Source organism: Haliaeetus leucocephalus, unplaced genomic scaffold (genome assembly GCF_000737465.1).
Source record: "Haliaeetus leucocephalus isolate CR32 unplaced genomic scaffold, Haliaeetus_leucocephalus-4.0 Scaffold240, whole genome shotgun sequence".
Classification (NCBI taxonomy): Eukaryota; Metazoa; Chordata; class Aves; order Accipitriformes; family Accipitridae; genus Haliaeetus; species Haliaeetus leucocephalus.
The window spans coordinates 1,598,495-1,605,980 of record NW_010972676.1 but is presented as its reverse complement, the minus strand read 5'-3'; the positions used below and the strand labels follow the sequence as shown (position 1 = coordinate 1,605,980).

General features: G+C 45.6%; 2 protein-coding genes across 3 annotated transcripts in view; one reads left to right on the top strand and one right to left on the bottom strand.

The window, feature by feature from the left end:
* The window catches only part of FAM168B (family with sequence similarity 168, member B), a 24,193-nt gene extending 23,944 nt beyond the window's left edge, over positions 1-249 (bottom strand). For both annotated transcript variants that reach the window (XM_010568219.1, XM_010568218.1), the window contains exon 1: positions 87-249. The gene's annotated coding sequence lies outside the window, so the exon portion shown is untranslated. The remainder of the gene's footprint in view (positions 1-86) is intronic.
* Positions 250-6,838: 6,589 nt separating this feature from the next.
* PLEKHB2 (pleckstrin homology domain containing, family B (evectins) member 2) overlaps positions 6,839-7,486 on the top strand; it is a 28,445-nt gene continuing 27,797 nt past the window's right edge. The window contains exon 1 of the mRNA XM_010568217.1: positions 6,839-6,849. The gene's annotated coding sequence lies outside the window, so the exon portion shown is untranslated. The remainder of the gene's footprint in view (positions 6,850-7,486) is intronic.

Below are 7,486 nucleotides of genomic sequence, written 5' to 3'. Positions count from 1 at the left end.
GCCTTACGTAACGGGCCCGGCGCGGCGGAGAGGAAGAAGCGGCTCCGGAAGCCGGCACCACCCGCGGCGGCGGGCCTGGCACTCACCGGGCTGCGGCGCTTCGTGGTGGCGGCCCGGCCGTCGCTGGCTGTCTCGCTGCGTCCGTCCGTGCGTGTGTGTGTTTGTGTGTATGTGCGTCCCTACGTGCGTACGTACGTACGCGGGTGCGGGAGCCGGCGGGCGGAGCCGGGCGGGCGCAGCCTGCGCGGGGGCGGGCGCGGGGGGAAGCAGTGGCCGCCGGGCGACTCCGGCTGCTGCGCGCCCGGCCGCACCGAACAACTGCGCACAGACCCAGCCGACGTCACTTCCACGGGGGAAGGGGCGCGCGGCACCTAGCCGAGGGGGCGGAAGAGCGCCGTCACGTGCACGGAAGCCCCCGGGCGCTGTCCTCCCCCTCCGTAGCACGTGACCCCGCCTCCCCGCCGCCGCCATTAGCGCCGGGGCTGAGCCGTGTTCCTGGGCAGCATCCGCGGCCGTCCGCGGAGCTGGGGTTGAGCAGCGGCGAGACTGGCGGAGAGGCAGAGGGAGTTAAAGCGGGTTTCACCTCCCTCCTCGGGGGCGGGGAGAGCCCCCGGCCAGGGCTCTCCCCTTCCTCTGGGTGCCCCGGCCCCGGGGATGGAGCGGCTCGCGCCGGCTGGACCCAGCGACGCTCTTCTGCCCTGCAGCTTGGAAGGGTTCCTCCTGCGGCAAGGGCTTCGTCCGTGGCCAGCCCTCCCGGCTGCTCGGGGTCGGGCACCCGATGAAGCAGGGGAAGGGCCCGGCCGAGCAGCCGCACGGCCCGTTCCGTGCCGGAACGGGGGTCCCGGGGGGGTTGGCCGCCTTCCAGACCCGCGGCACGCTCTGCCCACAGAGCTGTGGCAGAACGGAGAAGCTGAAGATCGGTCTAAACTGAAAGTTGGGAGGAAAAAGATAGACGGCTTAAACAGAACCTCCAAGAGTGCCGGTAGGGAAGTAAGGCACCTGGATGGTACTTCTGTCAATGCGGTAACTCCTCCTGAAAAGTCTTACTTTTCCAGTAGTTTTTGTTTGCTCAGAGCTGGGAAACGCATGAAACTTTTCTAGAAATCTGAACTGTACTCAGCACAACACTGAAACAGATAAGCAAGCCAAGCTTAAGATTTTACAATTTTAGGTCGGGAGGCTTTCTAACTTAACTCTCCATCCTCCAACTGATGGGTGGAAGCCAACCTTGCAACTCTTAGACCTAACTGGACTTGTCAAGGTCACGATTTGATCTGCAGACAAAACATGCAGTCTTCTCATCTTAAAAGACCTAGAATTAACCTTTCGATAAACCACCAAGTATCTCCCAAGGATGGGATGAGATAGGAACGTATGTAGATTAAGTTTGCCCAGAGATGGTGGACATTATTGAACACGCAGAAGAGACCAAAGTGACAGCCATGCAGAATTCCTATGGCTAGTCCTTAAAAAAACAACACATGAAGCTGTACATGTTTGTGGTAAAGGCCTAAGCCAATAACTCAGCACGGTTCAACATCTGTCAAGGAAACGTAACTGCGAGCATCTGGAGGCAGCCTGAGCAGAGAGGATTCGTCCAGAAAAGTCCGTACAAATAGTGCCATTAGTTCAGAGGTGTTCTTGGCAGGCGCCGTGACTAATACTACCAAAGAAGGGACTGCCAGCATGGCAGCAAATACATTGTTAATTGATCTTACGTTGCACACGAATACCTAAGCCAGCGTGGTGCTGGCGAGAGTAATACTGGCATCAAAACCGAACAAACTGCAACAGGCAGGAGGCAGATGGGCAAGTGTCGTATCTGGTGAGAACTGGTGATCGCACACTGCAGGGGTATTCTGAGCAGCAGCCCTGCTCCTGTAACAAACTGCCAGTCTGGATAGACAAATGTTATGGATAAACCAACTCCTTAAATCCCAAAGGGATAGCAATAAAAGATAGCAGATCAACTTTTTCTTAAAGAAGGTCTCCAGTACAACAGGTTGAGCCCTGGTCAATACACAGCCCGCACAAATGAACAAATCTATAGGCTTACCTGACATTACAGGGCACCTCAGAAACCTGCTGAACTCAGGTAACTAGTTTCACTAAAATTTCCCTTGCTTAGGGATATGCAATGCGATTAACACCCTTTTCTGTTATCCCACCGTGCATTATTACTAAAAACTATAGGGGTACTACTATTTATGCTAGATAGCATTCTGCAAACTGTGCCTGAATTGTAAGTTTAAACTTGTCTCATGGTGTAACACAATACACCATGGTGGAAAATACACCAGCCAAAACAAAAATCTGACACCAAAGAGACGACAAAGCAACAATCTGAACTCTTACACACTGGCAGCACATATATAAGCCCATCTCTGTCTGGTTTGTGCAATTATTATACTCATATATTAATGATATATTGGTTGCATAGTGCGCAACCCTTGTCAACCAGTAAAATACAAACATATAAATGCGGTTGGAAAAAATCACAAAAAGATGGAAATTATTTTTAAGAACTAATAAAACTGAAGACCTGATATTTCCCTTGTACAATGTCATAGTTTCAATAGTAAAATGTAGAAGTGATAATGTTCTCTGTAGCAGAATTACAAATTGATTCACAGCTTGCTGACATTTATGACAGGTAGGACAGCTTGCTCTTTTCTAATTATCATCAGATGTCTCCCTCTTACTGTAATACGCTTTCCAGAAATGTGAACTGACATTCATTAATCATGCTGGTCAGTTGCAGAGGAATACTACAGTAAACGGAGAGTTGGTGCATTGACTCTAGCTACATTACAAAAAGAATGGAACCATTAATATCTAGGCAGGAACGAGTATAACGGTGACTCAGAAATACTGTCTCCCACACTAAAATGCAATACTTTGAGTGTGGTTTGTTTGGGTAAGAGGAGAGAGACCTATCTAGGGGATGAGAGGTCATAACTGCTGTAACCACACTAATGATACAAAAAAATTGCTTGAGAAGATATAGTCTTAGACATTTCAATATATCTGTTGGCTGGGACTCAATTTTTAGAAATAAGGAAGTGACAATAAAGGCACTACAGGGAAAGATACCATCTACAGTGAGATGGTATTTGCTCCAAAATGAATTCCCATGTTTTGGGGAATATTCCATAATCCTTGAAACCCCCAACCCCCCCCCCCCCCCCCCCCCACCCCCATTCTGCACTGCTAAGAATTTCCTCAGCTATCATCTGTCTCATCTGGAATTGCTTGAACTGTTCGGCGATCTGTGCATCTACAATACCGACAGACTTGGATAGCCACCACCCAGTGGCAATTAGAAGCTATTGCAATAATGCGACATTTTTATCTGGGTAACTGTTTTCCAGGTTTGTATATAAACAGATGGATAGTTATTTACTGTCTTCTTAATACTTTGTTTGGTGGGTTTTGGTGGTTTTGAATTGTGTTGTCTGTGTATTTTAAACCCATAATACAAATTCTAAAGGAAGCAAAACTTACTGGCATGCAAGTAAGAGCATGCAATGCAGATCCATAGAGGCTCATGTTAATTCAGGATACATTTTAATAGCTTGTCTATATTGTTCAGCAGTCTCAAATGAGCCTGTAATTAAAAAATACCCCTAAGAGTTGGTATCTTGATTGAAAAGTAGATTTTAGGCAGTTTTGATTGCCCTCAATAAGACTGGTAAATGCTATAAAAATATTCATGACCATTTCTCATTTTTGGCGTCTTCCATTCCTACCCTTTTCTTCACCACTCAGGAGCTCTTCTCATGCTTCTCCTTCTTAGTTTTTTACACAAGATCAAAATGCCATTTCTGTAGGCCTTACCACTCTCTCCATCATACAAAGTCTTCAAAAGTGTATTTTTTTCATCAAACACTTTGGGTGACAAACACAATTCAAAGAGTAGTATGCGGATGAAGAAATGTGCAAATGTGTTCTGATTTTCTGAGGGCATCTGCCTGAACCCTGCTGACACATCAACTTATGAAAGTATTTCAGAATGCCATTATCCCTGACTCTTTTCCCTTTCTCAGTAGTAGACACATTCCATTTTTTTGTGAGTTTAATTCCTTCAGGATTTCTGTAGGACACATGCTTTTCTATAATCGTAAGTCCATCACAGGTATCTTCCTCAGGTACACAAAAGCCTCTGAGAAAAATAGTCCATGTGGACACCAGCTGTAGCACAGATCTAACTCAAATTCAGACATGAAAGATTGATTATTCAGCAGAACCATTGCTTTTGATTCTGTTTTATGGGCATCAGAAGTATTTTTACTCAGTGTATACCTACTTTATGCATAGCTAACATAAGGAAAGTGTACTATGCCTCAGCATTTCCTTCTCCATTATATACATTGGGGTTTTTTTCAGGCAGTGAACGTGGCTCTTAATTCCAAAGCACGATATGATAAAAGTAATGTAGTTAAATTATCAGAAAAAATACTGTTTCCATCATAGTGGGGATTAAAAATGTGCGACAGAAAACATGATAAGAACTTTGTAATGATCCCAAACAAACATCTGAAAGCCAGGAATTACAAAATTAAAGACAAACATGAAATTAAACAGAATTTGGAATGTATGTAAGTATCAAGGTCTCATTAATCAGCTCAACTCTACTCTGTTATTACACAGTTAAATATAAACCTACAAGGTAAAATCCTTACTCTACTGGTTAGATTTTTTTTCCGCTAAATGGAGGCAGATTTTAAGCCATTGTGTCCTATTGATAAACATGTGGACAGCTTTTGTAGAGTAGGTGTATAGTTGCTCAAAGGTAGAGCAAATAATAAGGAAACATGTATTTCCTGTTTCTATTAGAGCTTACAACAAGGACCACTGCATTGTGGCATTTAGTGGGGCTTTACAAATGTTCGTTATTGTTGTGACTTATTTTAATGTTGCAAATCATTAGCTACAGTTTTGCTGAATACTGTTGAAAGCGCTGTAATAATCTCCTTTAGTTTCAAAAGCGGAGGAGAGAGACTTCCCAGACCTATGGGCCATTAGCAGTTGTTCTGGCAGAGTGAATACCTGCTCTGTTTTTACAGTGCTATAAGTCGCCATGACCCTTTACAAATACAACTGACAAATTATTTTGTTAGAATTTAACAATAAAAATTCTACATAGAACTAGTTAGAATCTGCCCCCCCAACTTTGAGATAAGTAAACTGCTACAGATAAATTTTTAACATCATTCAAACTGGTATCAGAATATTTTACAATTCCAAGAGAGTGTTATGAATACTACCTTCAATTTTGTCTTATATTTGCCAGAATCAGGAGTAAGAATAATAGCACTTAGAAAAGGAAGCCAATTTGTATTCCCTGTCACTGACCTGTTGCTTTTTATTTGATGCCAATGTTTTGCAGAAGACAGAAAATTAATTCAGTGTTGTGAAGAAGGAAAGAAAACTAATGTTATTGTTTTGATATATTAAAAAATATCTATTGCTTTATGCACCCTTTTTCGTTTCCTCACTACTAAAGTGAAAGTGTATTTGATCTTATTTATTATTAAGGTAAAGAATTACTGATTCTATTTATTTCTCCAGACACTACAACAAACCATTGCTTAAATCAAGCAGCAAGAAGTTAGGAGCTTTACAGAGTCTTTTGCAGACAGGTATTAGCTTGTGTTGCCTGTGTTCCAGCCTACTGGAAACTACGTACCAGTACTAGTGCAGAAATCACTGAAAAGTATTTGCTTCAGTTCAAAAGTCTGTCTGCAAAAATTAGGATTATTTCCTAGAATCTGGAAGAAAGAAAAGAGAAAATGTGAATATTTTTCTGGTGTTCCTAAGTTTTAAGCATGTGTGATGGGTTGACCCTGGCTGGACGCCAGGTGCCCACCAAAGCTGTTCTATCACTCCCCCTCCTCAGCTGGACGGGAGAGAGAAAATATAACAAAGAGCTTGTGGGTCGAGATAAGGACAGGAGAGATCACTCACCAATTACCGTCACGGGCAAAACAGACTCAGCTTGGGGAAAATTAACTCAATTTATTACAAATCAACCAGAGTAGGGTAATGAGAAATAAACCCAAATCTCAGAACACCTTCCCTCCACCCCTCTCTTCTTCCTGGGCACAACTTCACTCCTGGATTCTCTACCAACCCCCCCCCCCAGCGGCACAGGGGGACGGGGAATGGGGTTTACGGTCAGTTCATCACACGTTATTTTCTGCCGCTTCATCCTCCTCAGGGCAGGACTCGTCACACTCTTCCCCTGCTCCAGGGTGGGGTCCCACCCACGGGAGACAGTCCTCCATGAACTTCTCCAACGTGGATCCTTCCCACGGGCTGCAGTTCTTCACGAACTGCTCCAGCATGGGTCCTTTCCATGGTGTGCAGTCCTTCAGGAGCACACTGCTCCAGTGCGGGTCCCCCACAGGGTCACAAGTCCTACCAGAAAACCTGCTCCGTGGGCTCCTCTCTCCACAGATCCGCAGGTCCTGCCAGGAGCCTGCTCCAGGGCGGGGTTCCCACGGGGTCACAGCCTCCTTCGGGAACCCACCTGCTCCAGTGTGGGGTCCTCCACGGGCTGCAGGTGGATATCTGCTCCACTGTGGACCTCCATGGACTGCAGGGGGACAGCCTGCCTCACCACAGTCTTCACCACGGGTTGCAGGGGAATCTCTGCTCCGGCGCCTGGAGCATCTCCTCCCCCTCCTCCTTCACTGACCTTGGTGTCCGCAGGGTTGTTTGTCTTACATGTTCTCACTCCTCTCTCCGGCTACCGTTTCCCTTTGTCCTAACTTTTTTTCTCTCTTAAAAATGTTATCACAGAGGCGTTACCACTATCGCTGATTGGCTCGGCCTTGGCCGGCGGCGGTCTGTCTTAGAGCTGGCTGCTATAGGCTCTGTCTTGAACACAGGGGAAGCTTCCAGCAGCTTCTTACAGAAGCCACCCCTGTAACCCCCCCCACTACCAAAATCTTGCCACACAAAGCCAATACATTCCACCCCTCGCCTCTGTGCATCATGTTTTTAAGAACTATCATTAAAATCTACATTCATCACACAAAATCTTCACTCACATCAACAAAAAAGAATTCCCCACACCGAAATCAAAATAATATCATCACAAAACTGACAAAAAGTGGATGATTTACACACAATCCACCCCTCGTCCCTTCACCACAATTAAAACAAAAAAAATTCCCCGCTTGTCATGCAGCTCTTAACTCTCTAGCTGCGTTCAGTCCATGTTTTGCCCATTACGTCTCTCGGTTGCTATCCTTATCTCGAATTCCTCACTTGCCCACGTTCTCCACCAAAAAGACTGTGATGGGTTGACCCTGGCTGGACGCCAGGTGCCCACCAAAGCTGTTCTATCACTCCCCCTTCTCAGCTGGACAGGGGGAGAAAATATAACAAAAGGCTCGTGGGTCAAGATAAGGACAGTTTAATAAAGTGAAAGCAAAGGTCACGCACGAAAGCAAAGAAAAACAAATTATGTTATTCTCCG